The 16,456-nt window shown below is 42.7% G+C and overlaps 1 protein-coding gene and 1 long non-coding RNA gene across 9 annotated transcripts in view; one reads left to right on the top strand and one right to left on the bottom strand.

Moving 5' to 3' along the window:
• Positions 1 to 4,388: 4,388 nt before the first annotated feature.
• The window catches only part of Erc1 (ELKS/RAB6-interacting/CAST family member 1), a 337,373-nt gene continuing 325,305 nt past the window's right edge, over positions 4,389 to 16,456 (top strand). For 4 of the 8 annotated variants that reach the window (XM_059258486.1, XM_059258485.1, XM_059258489.1 and 1 more), the window contains exon 1: positions 4,391 to 4,656. The gene's annotated coding sequence lies outside the window, so the exon portion shown is untranslated. Of the gene's footprint in view, positions 4,657 to 16,456 lie in introns of all 8 variants that reach the window. The other 4 variants (XM_059258490.1, XM_059258488.1, XM_059258483.1 and 1 more) reach the window with 4 other exon arrangements.
• LOC131907350 (uncharacterized) lies at positions 8,395 to 10,055 on the bottom strand. The gene is made up of 2 exons (XR_009378376.1): positions 9,913 to 10,055; positions 8,395 to 8,587 (listed from the first exon to the last, which is right to left on the bottom strand). It is a non-coding gene; the product is annotated as an uncharacterized LOC131907350 (long non-coding RNA).

Genomic DNA, 16,456 nt, shown 5'->3' with positions numbered 1-16,456 from the left:
AGGAAGAGAAGACCAGGCTGGTCTTGAACTCACAGAGGCCTGCCTCTGCCTCCTGAGTGCTGAGATCAAAGGTGTGTGCCTCCACTGCTTGGCATGATTGAAGTTTTAATGATTAATAACTCTTTTAAGTATGTATTACATTTATTTAGTGTGTGTGTGTGTACATATGTATCACAACATGCATGTGAACTCAGAAGACCTTTTGAAGAGTTGGTTCTCTCCTTTTACCATGTGGGTCCTGGGGACTGAACTTAATCAGGGTTGGCAGCAAGCATCTTTATCCACTGAGCTATCTCTCTGGTCCAAATTTCAGTAATTCTGGTAAACATTTGCATTTCTCTCTCATAATCACTTTTCTACCTATTTTGGTAACAGACCATCTTAAAATTTTGTTTTATTATTATTATTTTTTAGAGAGTCTACCATGTAGCCCAGGTTGGCCTCAAACTCTGTATTTTCTTCCTCAGCTTTGTAAGTATTGGGATTACAGGATTACAGAACCATGGACCACTTTTTTTTTTTTCAAACGGTAGGGTTCTTTTGCAGTTTGGGGGTCTCGAGCTCCTGATTCTTCTGTATTCCTCCCAAGTGACTGGGATTAGAAGTGTGTACCGCCGTAACTTGGCTGTAGGTCTTAATTTTAACTCTATGCGTGGTCACCCACAATAAAAGCTCCATTTCCAATCTGCCCACAGGCAAGAAGGGCCATGTACTAAGTTTTCATATGAGATCTATGCATTAGTGGTGTGTACAGCTTTTTAGAAAGTTTGTTGTTGCTGCTTTCAGTACTGGGTATTGAACCCAGGGCCCCTTGCCACTGAGCTACATCTTTTATTGTTTTGGAAACCCGGGCTGGCTTCAAACAGCAATCTTGCCACTTCAGTCTCCTAAGTGCTGAGACGGTGTTTTGCTCTATATCTCTGCCTGGCCTAGAACTAATTCTAATGATTAAAGATGTTGAACAACTAACCTCTCCAGTTCTTTTTGACTATTTGGATATCTTTGGGAAAATATCTATTCAGATTATTCTTTCATTCTTTAAATATAGGTTGTCTTTGTATTGCTGAGTTCTAGACATGGAAGATATATGATTTGCAAATTGTCTTCCCGAATCCATGTTGCCCTCTCACATATCTTTAGGCCCCCTCCTAGGCTCATTTTATTTGATTTTGAGACAGTGCTTCACTACACAGCACAGGCTCACTTAAAGCTCAAGTCTCGGCCTCCGCAGTGCTGGAACTATAGGCATGGGCCACTATATCAGGTTTTTTGCCTTTTATTTGATAGTGTCTCATATTAGTTGGTTAGTGTCACCACACTAGACTGAAGATGACCTCTTTGAGGATTAAAATTTTAAAATCTGAATTTCAAAGGAACCTAACTCAACCCACACAATTCTGTCCTCCAGACCACTCAGATTTATGTCCCCCCCTCAAATGAAAAATGCATTGTATGTATGCCAAGAGATCATTCATGTTCAAAATCCTACCTAACTAAACACAGGTTAAATGGGTGTGGCGTCCCTAGCCTGTAGTCTCAGCATTTGGGAGACTGAGGCTTTCATATGTACCTCTTTCAGGAAATATATCCTGAAAGTCATTTCATACAATAGTTTTAATTTGCATATAAAGCAGGGTTTTATAATGTGAAAGGGTATCATTTGAGCCCAGTGGTTCAAGACAAGTCTAGGCAATACATTGAGATTCCCACCCCAGGAGGGGCTAGAAAACAACTAATAAAAAAATTTCCCCAAATTAAAGCAAACAAAATAAAGAGAGATTAAACATCGTTCATTAAAAAAAAACTGAAATGCTGCAAAAGCTGAAAGTTTTTGACCACCATGGTCAAAACTTGGTATCACGGGTGGAAACTTTCATATTATAAAGCCCTGCTTTATGCACAAATTAAAACTATTGTATGAAATAACTTTCAGGACATATTCCTGAAAGAGGTACATATGAAATAAATGAACTTTGGGTATAAAACTTGGGTTCCACATCCTCAAGATACCGGTCTACAGGTACACCAGTATCTATTCCCACCCCAGGTTGGAAGGTAGTGACACCTACCTTTGGTCCCAACACTCGGGAGGCAGATCTCTGAATTTGAGGCCAGCCTGGTCTACAGAGAGTGAGTTCCAGGATAGCCAGACAGAGAAACCTTGTTTTGAATCTTCCGCCCCAAACAAAACAAATCAAAACAAAACCAAGGAAAATTTGAATCACTTCTGGTCCCAGCATTTCAGATAAGAGGTATTCAGTGTGTATTATCTAAATTATGTATGGGTTGGGATGAGTTATCCTGAGGCAAATTCTCTCCAGCTAAGAACCACATAAGTTACATGCTTCCGGGAAACAATGGCTAGATATTTCATTCCAAAAGAGAGAAACTGGAAAAAGGGAGGCAGCCAGATGCCAAGCAAACATAAACCACAGCGAGAGTGCTAGATGTTGTGTCCCATGCTTGCAGTACCATCCTTTGGGAGACTGCACCAGCTACTGATGTGAGTTCCAGGACATCCCAGACAACCCCCAACACACAGGGATACAGACACCTTTAGCAGGCCAGCTTCTCTCTACTTACTATGCAGAGAAGGATCTGGAAAAATAGTCAAAGAAGAATGGCTTTTAATGGGTGAGTACCTAGATATCTAAGAAATGAAATCTCAATCTCAATTTCTGTCAGTGTGTGCGTGCGTGCGTGCGTGCGTGCGTGCGTGCGTGCGTGCGTGTGTGTGTGTGTGTGTGTGTGTGTGTGTGCGCGCGCATACACAGAGGCCAGAGCAGGACATCAGCTGTCTTCCTCTACTGCTCTCAGCCTTATTGTGTTGAGACAGGGTCTCTCACTGAATCAGAAGTTCATTTTTTTTTTGCTAAACTTTTGGGATCAACCTGTCTTCCCTCCCCAGTGCTGGTGTTACAAACACCCGAAGCCATGCTTGGATTTTATGTGGGTCCTGGGGATTCAAACTCAGGTCCTGATGCTTGCAGAGCAAGCGCTCTTACCCACTAAGCCCCACCTTCCCAGCCCCAGAAATGAAATCTTGTAAGATTCCTCTCTGGCTGCTCTACAGTATCTAGTTTGGCTGCACACACTCTAGCAATTGGTTGTCATATGTTAGATGGACTGAAGGGGACTCAGTTCAGCATGCCCAAGGGCTGTCATGATCCAAGTGCATTTTGGGAGGGAACAACTATCTGGGAAAGACAAAACAGAATCTGGTGAATGAATGTGAATACTACGGCTGGATGGGGGAAAATGTTAATGAGATTATGAACAGTGTAAGCTGGCTAATTATGATGGTGGGAGGTTAAGGGTGAGTAAAACGATGAGTCTTAACTCCCTCTCATCTCAAAGGCATTTTAAATTAGCTTAATAAACCCTGGGAGTATGGGGATGAGTATAATTCACACCACCCTTAGACTTTCGGCTTAGAGATAGCTTATCTCCATTTCAAAATTAATGACTGTGTTGCCCCTACCTCTGTATTTTTGCCTGCACCTGACAAAAGGAAAAGGTTGAGATTCTGTCCCAGAGAACTGGGTTGTCTAAAATAAGGCAGCAGCTGCTTCGTAGTTCGCCTTGCTTGGTGTGAGGGCTAAATAAAAAAGGTAACGTGGTGGTGAAGCATTTGGCACAGCGCACGCAGCGCATGTGGACATCAGGTTCCGCCCACGCTCTTCCTCCCCGGCATGATAGCTGCAGAAAAGCCACCTACTGAGGCGAGGGTCCTTTACGATGACCGCTTGGACAGCCCAGATGACTCAAGAGTATTGCCTGCCGCAGCCACATTTCGCAAAAGCCAAGTGTGAGGGGCAAGCTAACTTCTCTTGGACAAAGGGTGCCCAGGCAGCCGTGGCTCTCAGTGACAAGCCCAGAGTTATTTCCTAAGGTGGCGGCGATCCCAGGGTTCGGGTAACGGGCCTGCCAAGGAGGGGGCGGGGCGACTCCAGGTTTGGGAAAGGCCACTCCACTCCTGGGGCTTCCAGCAGTCCACGTCCTACGGCAAGCAGGAGGAGACAAACGCCGCCCCTCCTCGCCCGCACCTTCCCGGCTCGCTATCGCGGCCCTGGCTCTCCCGTGGACGCTCTCGGCCGTGGGTGTGTGTATGTGAGGGGCGGCTCTGCGTGTGGCACAACTCGGCCTGGGCGCCCAGTTACCTTCGTGGCCTCGAAGCGCCGCGCTTCGCGATCCTGCTGCGCCGTCCCGTTCCCCCCCCCCCCCCCCCCCACTGAGCCGCGTCGCCAGGCGCTTCCCAGAGGGACGAGGGAAAGCCCGGCGGCCCGCGAGAGCGGGAGGCGGGGCGCGGGCGCGCGGCGGGCGCCCGGGGGCGGGGCTAGGTGTGCGCGGAGGGCGGGGTGTGGTGACGTCGCGGGCGCCGGTCGTGCTGTAGCTGTGGCTGTGGCTGTGGCGGCGGCGGCGGCTGTGATAGTGGCGGCGGCAGGGTGTCCCGGAGGCAGCAGCAGCAACGGCAGCGGCAGCGGCGGCGCTGGGGAGAGTGAGGCGGCCGCGTCGGCAGCCGCCCGCGCGTCAGGCGGAACCTCGAGCTGTCCGGCGGTCGCAGGCGCCGAGGCATTTGCCGTTTCCTACCCGGCTCGGCGTTCCCGGCCCTGGCTGGGCAGGGCAGAGCGCCCCTGGGGAGGGGCGGAGCTGTAGGTGAGGTTTCGGGACCCCTCCCCCTCCTGATCGGGCCGGGGGCTGGGGGCGGGTGGGGGTGAGCGGGAAGGATGGGGAGGTCGGGAGGGGGGGACCCCGCCCCAGCGCACCCGAGCCCACCGGCGGCCGCGCCCTGCGGAGCTCCGGGATTGGGCGGGAGCGAAGGCGCTGGCGGCGGGGACCTCCGCTGTGGGAGGTGGGGGCTTCTGGCGCTCCGAGACTGGAGGTGGGAGGCATGATGTGGGGAGACGGGGATATTGGAGGGAGCCTTGGAGTTTGGGGTGCGGCCAAGGTAGCTCTGATGTAAAATGTTTAAGATGATCTTTTTATATTATTCTGGACCTGGTGAGATAGAAGAAGAAAGGTTGTATTTCAAAAAGGAAAATGAAGCGTGGATGTTGCCCTCGAGGTAGCTGGAGGGGCTACTGAAGCAGATCTCACATTGCCACTTTAGGGTTTTGATTCTTCTTTTTTTTTTGACCGGATGATGAGTGGAATTCGCGGAGGGAAGAGTCCCTTTGCGTTGACTTGGGGTAGGTAAATTGTGAGTGTGAGTGAATCAGGTTTTACACACAAGAAGGAAGATGTTGGTGTTTAGACAACTTCATTCTGTAGCCACCATGAGGGAATATGTTTCATTTTTCTTAGACTCTTAAAAGTGCTGTCTTCAGTTTTTTAATTTTTCCTGCGGCCCCCCTACCCCCCTTGTGCTTGATGTCTTTGTACCACTTTTAATTTTTAAGCTGATTTCTTAAGAAAAGGCCCAGGACTCAGGTAGTTTCTTTGCCAGGCACATTTCAGAGTAATAGTTGCAGGTGGTTGTGGTTGATGGCTTTGAGTGGCTAAAACAAACTGAACCGTTCTGTTGGAGCTAATTGTGTGAAAATTATACATGTTTTAAAGTGCGGCTGTCTTTTACACCTTGTTTTTCGATAGACCTTGATCCATTTTGTTTTCATTGTATTCATTGGAGATGCTTTAATTTTGGATTTAAAAAAATGGACTTAAGAAAAGTGTGTGCGCATGTGCGTGTGCGCACCCGCTTTGAGGTCAAAGGACAGCCTTTGGGACTCGGTTCTCCCACTGTGGATAGCTAGGATCAAACTTCAGTTGACCCGCTTGTGCCATGAGCACTTTCACGTGCTTAGTTATCTGGCTGTTCCTGTTTTCTAGATTTTTTTAAGGCAAGGGCTCACTCGATTCCAGGCTAGCCTCCAACTTACTGTGGATTCTTCTGTCTTAGCCTTCCAAGAGCTGAGACTGCAGCAGACATGACCTACCATGCCTGGCTTTCTTGTAGATTGCTTTTATTTTTCATTTTCATGTGTACTTATTGCAGTTTTTTTCTCCCCCCACTCCGACAGGGTTTCTTAGTGTAGGCTGTTCCAGGAACTCTGTAGACCAGGCTGGCCTCAAACTCAAGTGCTTGGGATTAAAGGCATACACGACCATACCTGGCTTTATCGTAGTGTTTATTAAATACTTTCAAAATGAAGTAGAGTTTTTTCATTACGTAGGCCCCTCCATTTCCAAGGAATATTGTCAGTGTCAAGTGCTTTTAAACTGTGCTTCTGGTACCTTGTGGGAGAATGTGTCTTACTTTGTTGGGAAATGTTACTGAGAGTGAGCGGTATTCAGTGTTCTTCACATCAGCATTTCACAGTTTAGCACAATAAACCTGAGTGTTTTCTGCATTCTTGCTTCCTATTAGATTATAGTAGTCACAGCCCTTATCACTTATGACTTAAGTTATTTCTTGTTCAGAAAACAGGTCCTTTGATGGATACATATTATGATATAATGAGAAGCATGACTCTCAATGGTTCACTCATGGAATAGGAGGAAACTGCCATAAAATGAAATTTAACTTTCCTAATGCTTACCTAATTTATTTGGGGAAATGGCCAAGGGAGTGCTTTTCTGTAACCCAAGAGAGAAATACATTGATTAGTTTCAGTAGTTGGAGATCACTGCCTGTTTTCATGTTTACTTCCTGAGCAGACTCTTATTTACGGGAAAAACTTCTGCTTGTAGAGACTGGTAGGAAATAGAGGCTATGATAGTTAATTGATAAAGTGTATAGTTGAATTTATAGTCATAAAATTAGGGATTAAATGATCTATATGTAGACACTGAATAGTTGGTTGGTACAATGAGTTGTTGTGATTTTAAATTAGCTAGGACAAACTCCACACTTTCAACCTCACATTTTTACCCCCTCTTTGATATTGAGACAGGGTCTCACTATGAAGACTAGACTGGCCTTTAATTTACAGAAATCTGACTGCCTATGCCTCCTGAGCCCTGGGATTATAGGCATTCACCACCACTCCAGGCTAGTTTTCAGTTTTGAAGATTCAGTTAGATCCTGGCTACTGGGATGGATATGTTGGTAGTATACCTGCCTAACATGCAGGAAAGCTCTAGGTTTGACCCCCAGCACTGAAGAAAACAAAATCCAAAAGATACTCGGTGAAACTTGGGTGCACATATTAATGTTTACATAGTAATGAATTGTGATTCTTTTAGAAATGAAATTGTGTAATTTGGTGAGGTGTCAGAGGTAGAAATAACCTAGTTAGAAACCAGTTTAGAATTTTTGTCTGAAAACAATCTTGCATTTTATTTAATTAATCAGGATGTATTACTTGGGTACTGGAGAGATGGCTCAGCAGTTAAGAGAGCTTACTGCTCTTCTAGGGGACCTGAGATTGGTTCCCAGCACCCATGTCAGACTACTCAAATTACCTTTAGCTCTAGCTTTAGGGATCTGACTTCCTCTTCTGGCCTCCTTGGCCACCTGCACTCACATTCACATCATTCACACTCCCCATACACATACCTGAGAATAAAATAAATCTTAAATATTTTTTGCTAGCTGAATGTGGTGGCTCACACCTGTAATTCCAGTGCTTAGGAGGCTGAGACTCCAGGATTGCCTTGAGTTTGAAGCCAGCCTGGGCTACATAGTGAGTTCCAGACCTGATTGAGCCACAGTGTAGTTTTTTAAAGGTTGTCTGCTTGTCATTCCGTGTGATGTTAGTGTTGAGTCCATTGATGTTTGTTTTTCTTCATTACTAAAGTCAGAGGGAATTATGTCAGTCTTATAATCCAGGTTCAGACTAGAAATTTAAAAGTGAAGGTTTTTACAGAAACAGTTGGTTTTTATGTTGTTTATGCCCTTTGTAGGAAGGAGTATGAGAGCTGTTAAATGCCTTTTATATATAAGGTATCAGAACCACTGATGGAGAAAGAGCAGAGAACAAAGTGCTATGCGTAATCAAATAAGTAGTACATCAGTTATTTTGAGAGCGATGGGCCATGATTATGTGGAATATAATTGAACCGTATGGTGATTGAGGTTTTCCATGTTTTGGAGTGTCAATCCTGGAATTAGAGTGTTTAATCCTAGCCTTGCCATTGTATAGTGTAGGGGATATTGCTTAAGTTTAGTTCTTTCTTTTTTTCAAGACAGGGTTTCTCTGCATGGTTCTGGCTTTTCTGGAACTTGCTCTGTAGATTAGGCTGGCTTTGAGGGGCAGATCCACCTGCCTTTGCCTCCTGAGTGCTGGGGTTAGAGTGCTGGGGTTAAAGCATATGCCACCATATCTGGCCTTAACCATAATTTCAGTAGAAAGAAAAAGATAAATTCTTCTGAAAAATTAGAATAATAGTATTTAACCTCTTAGGACGGCTAAATGAATTAATGTAGTTAAAACAGTGTTGCACATAATTAGCTTGTTTGTTAATACCTTTTGAACTGTATTCTTTGAGCATTATTTTTGCATTCAGTTAAAATATACATGTTGAAGGCTGGGAGATATTTCAGTAGCTAAAGCTAAGCCAAGCTGAACACTTTGAGTCCTCAGGACTTACATGGTGGAAGGAAGGAACTGACTCCTACAGGTTGTTGTCTGGTTTCCACATGCACCTGTGCACACACAAACACAAAATCAATAATGTAATTACATAAAAAAGTACATGTTGAGCATATATTATGTGCCAAGTATTTTAGGTGCTGGGACTCTGATAGTGAACAAGGCAGACAAAAATCTGAAATCTCATGGAACATTTGTGCTTACTAAGGAGATATATGGGATAAAATGAGTATGAATAAATTGCACATATTGGATGTTAATAAGCATTACCTTAGTTCCTTTTCCTATTGCTGTTTTAAACGTCCTGACAAGCTTTTTGGAAGGATGGCTTTTGTGTCTGCGGATGACACCATTTGAAACAATAAAGTCTGTGAACCCTAAAAAAAAATTCCTGACAGAAACAGCTTTGGGGAGAAAGGATTTGAACCGTAGTTCCGGAGGGATACAGTTGATTATGGTGGGGAAGACGTGGTGGCAGGAAGGAGCAAAGGGCTGCTTCATCACACTGTGTGTGTGCTCACGAAGCAGAGTGAACGGGAAGTGGGTCTGGGCTTATATAAAAAGCTTCAAGGTCCTCTACCTTGACCCTCTTTCTCTTTTCAGTGCTCCACCTCCTAAAGGTTCTACAACCTTCCCAAACGGTGTCACCACTGGGGACCAGTTGTTCAAACATGGACTCCTAGGGGGACATTTCAAATCACAAACAGAAATGAAAGAGAAGGATAAGTATATGGATGGGCATTTCCAATGGTCTATAAGCTGTTGAGTTTTAGTAAGGTAAGGGTGCCAGTGTGGAGTTTTTAGCACTATACTCTGAAATCATGTACTCTGACTTGTGCTTTAGAAGAACGGCTGTTACTACTTTGTGGGAAGTTAGGGCAGGGTGGGAGATAGAAATAACGATACTAGGCAGGAGATTATGGTATGTTTCAGATGGGAATGGTACTGACCAAGGTGATAGGAAAATGAAATGATGAGAAGTGGTTGGATTTTTGGTATATAATGAGGGTAGATAAGTGGTAGCAATTGAATATGGGATGTGAGCAAAATAGAATCATAAAGAACAAGTGAGGTTTTTGCTTGAACAGCTAGAACAACTAAGTTGCCATAACTGAGATGGAGATAGCAGTTGAAGCAGTTGGGGGAATTCTGAAAGTTTGGGGGAGATGTTCGGACAAAGTAAGCAATTTCCATCTGGTATTTAAAATCGTGGAGTGTTGAGATCATCAGGGAGTGAATTTAGGTAGAGAAGAGATCCAAACCTCTGAGCTGTGGGGATTGATTCATCATTTGTTCATCCTGTCTTGAAGTTAGTGTGGTTCTCGGTGCTCTTTTGGGGATGTGATAGCAAGCTGACAAATACCGTTATGGTCCTTACCTTAAAAGAAACTGCAAGATACCTGGAGAAATGAAGAGGAACTGGCAGAGTAAGGTCACTGAATAAGAAGGAAAGCGGGGAGTGAGATGTTCTAGAGCAGCAAAGGAAGGATCGACTCTGCTGTTGTTAGATGTGTCAGAATGTTGGGTAAGAGAACTCTGCTTGACTGTATTGTCTAGCAACACAGGTGACTCACTGTCTTGGTTTGAGGTAGAGGAGACAGATACAAGCATCATTCAGTTCTTTTACTTGCCTGGATTGATTAGAAAGTTAAAAATAACTCAAAGAAGATGTCTGTGATTTTATTGTTTTTATTCTTATATACATGCATTATTTGCTGAAATAGGTAGTATATGTATCATATCAAGAATTCAGGGAAAGATTTCTTCTGTCCCATCTTAATTTTTCCTAGAGACAATCACTACCCCTCCCCGCTTTTTGTTTGTTAAAAATTAGAAAAAAAGCTGGGTGGTGGTGGTTCATGCCTTTAATCCTAGAACTCTGGAGGCAGAGGCAGAGGCAGAGGCAGAGGCAGAGGCAGAGGCAGAGGCAGATGGATCTCTGTGAGTTTGAGGCCAGCCTGGTCTACAGAGTGAGTTCCAGGAGAGCCAGGACTACATAGAGAAACCCTGTCTTGAACCAAAAACCAAAAACCACACATTATTTCATTATATGTGTATGGGCGTTTTGCCTACTTTTATGTCTGTATGCCACGGGTGTGCCTAGTGCCTGAGGAATCCAGAAGAGGGCGTTGGATCTCATGGAACTGGAGTTACAGCTGGTTGTGAGCTACCATGTGGGTGCTGGAATTGAACCCAGGTCCTCTGCAAGAGTAGCATGCTCTTCTTAACTATTGAATAGTTTCCAGTCCTCCTCTGGTTTTTTTTGAGTCAAGGCCTCACTCTGTGCAGTCCTTCTGCTTCTACCTCCAGAGTGCTCGGATTTCAGGCATGCATTACCATGTCTAGTTTTTGTTTTTCCTGCCAGTAAAATTCTGTGCAATTAAATGCTATTTAGTCATTCTAAAATTGCATTAAAATATTTCATTTTTTTGGTCTAATGATGAACTCTGGCTTTATTTTAGAATAGACGACCTAATAATGAGGAACTCTGGCTTTATGTTAGAATAGACTATCTAATAGATAGTTTTTGAACCCTTATTGAGGGGAAATAGTGATTACCAGGGTTCTACAGAGATTTACTGAATCACACCAGACAATAACAGTTTCATAGAATGATATGGTTACTTGACTGATAAATAAAAGAAATGTGGTTGTCATGTACTGGATTTCAGCTATATCTTCTCATGCTGTCTTTGTGGAAAATATGAAAAAAAAGTCCTGTATTTCGTTAGGACAGTGACTATCTGTCATGTGTTCTCTGCTGAGCAAATAATAGGTAGTTACTATATTTGATGAATGAATGGATAATAGTACAAGTAAATGAATTCACAAGTGATTGAATGGCTGGAGACAGAAAATAGAGTTGCTTACTGAGGATGGAGAGTTTGAAGAACTGATGTTAAAGGACTCATTCATGTGTGTATTGAAATGAGCAGGATAGGAGCAGGAGTGATGGGGTTAGAGCATAGTGAGCACTGTGAATTTGGTGCCCATACATCCTTGTGCTTGTTAGCAGTCACTGAGGAGGGAGAGGTAGAAGACTGTTGACTGAATAGTGCAGGAATCAGAATAAGGGTTTTCATGAGGATTTAGGAATAATGGCCTAATAAAGGCCATTTCCTAGTATTGGGTGTGGCACGAGAAACTGAAAAAGGCCAAGTGATGAGAAGTGTCCTGATTGGAAAGCTAGTTTTCAGTTAAGGCAGAGAGGTAGTGAGAACATTTCGAAGAAATTTAGAACTTTAGCAGACTTCTACAGAAAGTGTATTTTCTCAGTTGGCTTACCATTTCTTAACTTAAAAAGTCTCTTCTTGAGAAACTCCACCACTCCATATTTTATTGTTCTAAGTTGCTCTCAGCTTTGCAGCCAAACTTTGTTGTTGTTTGATTTCTAATTAATTAATTCATTAATTAAGTAAATTAATGAATTAATTTTTGAGGCAGGGTTTCATGTAACCCAGTCTGTCTGGCCTCAAACTCTCTATGACCTGATCCTTTCTCTTCCCTACACTTTGCTGGAACCAGCATCCCAGCTTTCCAGCGAGACTGCTTGGGAAGAGTTGTCCACATTTACTGTACTGTTCCATTTTTTCACCTGTGATTTTTCCTTTGTGTCTTCATGATTTCATTGAAACTGAAAATAGCACATGAACATAGCCAGTGACTTTTTTCCTGTCCTTGTATTTAATCCTTTAGCAGCTGTACCTGTGGTCTATTGCTGCATAATAAATAACCTCCAAATTTAAAATAGGAAGCATTTCTTCTTTGGTAGTTTCTGTGTCAGAAGTCTGGTTGTGTCTAGTGCCTCTGATTCATGGTGAGGCTGTAGAGGTGTGGATTGAGGCTGCTGTGAGCTCGGGCTTCACTCAAGGGGGTTCTGCTTCCAGGATTGCACACATGGTTGGTGGTAGGCCGCAGGTTTTTGTTGGCTGTTTGCTGGATAAATAAACCAGTCCCTTGCCATTTGTGTCTCTGTGTACAATTACAGGTGCACTTAACAATGGCACCTTGCATCTCGAGCTCTGAAAAGAAGGGGAGATACTAGCCACAGTGTTTTGTAACCTAATTTTGCAAATGATGTGCTATCCCTTTTGCTGTATTTTGTATATTGTGTCTAGATCCAACACACTCAAGATGGGATTTCATAATGCTATGAAAGCAGAAATTATCCATGTTGGAAACTGCCTACCACAGCAGACCTCACAGTGCTGCCCCCCCTTTTTTTAAAAAAAATTTCAAGACAAGGTTTTGCTGTATCTTCCAGGATGGTTTTGAACTCACTACATAGCCCAGGCTGGCCTCAAATTCACAGCAGTCATCCTGCCTCAGCTTTCCAAGTGCTGGGATTACAGGCAGGTGCCATGATACCTAGCTTCCTCCTTTTGTGAAACTCTCTGCCTTGAGGATTTTCTGAGGGTGCTCCTGTGTTTATCGCTCAGTCTCTTAGCTCTGCTTTCAGTCACCTTTTGAATCCTTTTCTGCCCACTCATTTAGTGTTTTTCCAGGCCATTTCATCCCTTTGTGTTTCATTTTATGCTGTGAGAATGTATTTTCATCTTCAGTGTATCCCTCTGTCCTGAGTGCGAGGGATACTTGTTGCTCAGTGTTTCCAGTTGGAGGCTTCTTAACCTCAGTGCATTCCGATCTGAATGAATGATTTCTGCTCTTCTCTAGTGTTTCTTAGTTAGGACATCAATCCAGAAATATGTGTGGTTTCTCCCTCTTTTCCACCTCCCAGTTTACTATTCCTTATTGATTTTCTAAGAGGAGTAGTGTTCAGTGATGGTGTGAATATTTTTAAGAGGTATTTAATGCATTCCCTCCTGGGTTGCAAGCGTTGAATGAGTGCTGAGTAAGATTCCTTAGCCTGTGCTCATAGCTATTAAAGCTATGAGGGTTTTGGTTTTTTTTTTGGGGGGGGAGGGCAGAATTTCTCTGTGTAGCCCTGGCTTTCCTGGAACTCAATCTGTAGACCAGGCTGACTTTGGACTCAGAGAGCCACCTGATTCTGCCTCCTGAGTCCTGGAATCAAAGGCATGCACCACCACCATACCTAGCTACCTCCCACCCCCACCCTGCTTGCTTGCTTTTCTTTTCTTTTCTTTTCTTTTCTTTTCTTTTCTTTTCTTTTCTTTTCTTTTCTTTTCTTTCCTTTCCTTTCCTTTCCTTTTCTTTTCTTTTCTTTCTTTCTTACTTTTCTTTCTTTCCTTCTTTCTTTCTTACTTTTCTTTCTTTCTTTCTTTCTTTCTTTCTTTCTTTCTTTCTTTCTTTCTTTCTTTCTTTCTTTCTTTCTTTCTTTCTTTCTTTCTTTCTTTCTTTCTTTCTTTCTTTCTTTCTTTCTTTCTTTTTGAGAAAAGGTCTCTAGGTACTCCAGGCTGGTCTGGAACTTGTCATCCTCCTGCCTCAGCCTCCTGAGTATTGAGATTTCAGGCCTGCACCACCATCCTGGCTTTGTATCCAATCCTTCCTGTGTTAATGTGAAATGATACAATGGCTATGAGATGAGATGTATAAAGTGAATGACACAGGTATTGAGACATAGTGTTAGGCTACTCTAGAAAGGTTACTTGGACTCAGCACCTTGAAAGTAGATCTGATAATCCAGAAAGCCATCAAGAGATTACTGGGTAGGTAGCATACACAGCATAGATTCATTAGATTCCTGAGAAGGATGAAGTAGATGGCATGAGATATTTTGATGCTGTTCAAATAACATACAATTTAAAACTTATTAGTTATTTCTGCAGTCTCCCACTTAATATTATCATATTGTGGTCGACCATTTTGTACCTGAAACCACAGACAATGAAACTACATGTTAAGGGGTCCAATGTATAGACTTTTCTAGGTTTAGGTTTTTGTTTTTCAACTTCATCTATATGGAATCATATTTATCCTTTCATACTGGAATCTTGACATAGTAGTATGAGTTGCTGAGGTTTTTTCATTTTCATTACTCACTAGTACTCTGTTGTATAAATATACTATACTCTATCTATCTATCTATCTATCTATCTATCCATCTATCTATCTATTTGTTTTTCAAGACAGGGTTTCTCTGTGTAGCTTTTGGAGCCTTTCCTAGAACTCTGTCTGTAGACCAGGCTGGCCTTGAATTCACAGAGATCCATCTGCTTCTGCCTCCTGAGTGCTGGGTCTAAAGGCGCGCGCCACCACCGCCCGGCTATTATGGTTTTTTTATTTTATTTATTTATTTATTTTAAACTATAGGGATGTTTGTAGCCCGGGTGGCTTCAACTTACTGTATAGTTCAGGATGACCTTAAACTTATTTTGTACCTCCTAAGTGCTAGGGTTATAATCCTGGTTTGTTTGTTCATTTTGAGACAGGGTCTTCCTATATAGCTCAACCCAACCTAGAATTTGTTACCCTGATATATCAGCCTCCCCGGTGCTGGGATTATAGTGTGATCTCCATGTCCAGAGAGGTTGAGAATATCTTTGTCTCTCTTGGTCACTGGGTCATTTTGTTTAGTGAAATGCTTATTCAAATGTCTGGCTCAATTTTCTGTTTGAGTGTTTTTCTAATTAATTTATAGGAGTTCTTTATATATTTTGTTCACGAGTTCTGGTTATTTGTGTTGTAATATTTCCTTTCACTCAGTAACTTTCCAGTTTGGCTCCCATTGGGCATTTATTGAAAAACAAATTTGCTATAGTCCAGTCAATATTTGCTGCTATTGTTAACCACTTTTATGTTTTGTTTAAGAAATCTTTCCCACTCTGTGGTCCTCACATTCTCTATATTGTTTTCTGAGGGTGTTATTGTTACACCTTCCTGTGATCTGTGTAAAATGGATTTTTGTATAGCTTTAGTTAGGTGTTGAAGTTATCCCCCAGCATGACTGCCTGATTTTCTTAGCATCATTTATTGATGATCTCTTCCTTTCCTACTGCTTCATCACAAAATAGGACTTTTCTTTCTTTTTCTTTTTTGCCCATTGCCAGCCTCTTTTAGTGACTATCGGTTTATGGTCAGTTTTAACATCTGTGTAAGAAGTGCTTCACCTTGCTTTTTAAGATTGTTTACTTTACATTCAGTAGCTGTCAGTGACTGTCATGGTTGATAATCAGGACAGTGTGGAATTGTATACAGATATACATCTATACATCTATACATACGTACATACATATCCAGGTGAAATGGACAGAATACAAAGTCCAGAAATACACCCACACATTTATGGTTAGTTATTTTTCTTGAGTAGGCCATCTTTTTTGTTAACTTGTATTAATTAAACAAATCAATGAGCTTTATTGTGGCATTTTCACATATGATACACTGATCATACCTTTCCTCCTGCTGCTGTCTCTCCTTTCAGTTTCTCCGCACCGCCTCTATCTCAAGCTCTGTTAACCCCTTTTTACTCGTGGGTCATCCCTTTCCCCTTCCAGTTTCTACATAGGAAAGAAAAACATATCACACTTGTTTTTTTCTGTGTTTGTTTTTTTTATATAACAAAGTGTCATCCAGTTTGTGCTGGTTACTTTTTGTCAACTTGTTGCAAGCTAGGGTCATCTGGGAAGAAGGAACAGTTGAAAAAATGCTTCCATCAGATTGGCCTGTGGAGCATTTTCTTGATTAATGATTGATGTGGGAGAGCACAGCCCACTATGGGTGGAGCCACCCCTGGGTAGGTGGTCCTGGGTGCTATGAGAAAGCACGCTGAGCAAGTCATTAGGAGTAAGCCAGTAAGCAGCACTCCTCCATGCTCTCCGCTTCAGTTCTTGCCTCCAGGATCCTACTTGAGTTCCTGCTGTGGTTTTTCTCAGAGATGGACTGTGATGTGTAAGCCAAATCAACCCTTTCCTTTCCAACTTGCTTTTGGTCATTGTTTATCACAGCAACAAAGAAGTAAACTAGGACATAGTTCTATCCATTTTCCTGCAAATGGCATAATT

Source organism: Peromyscus eremicus, chromosome 3, assembly GCF_949786415.1.
Source record: "Peromyscus eremicus chromosome 3, PerEre_H2_v1, whole genome shotgun sequence".
Taxonomy (NCBI): Eukaryota; Metazoa; Chordata; class Mammalia; order Rodentia; family Cricetidae; genus Peromyscus; species Peromyscus eremicus.
This window is presented reverse-complemented; position numbering and strand designations above follow the sequence as displayed.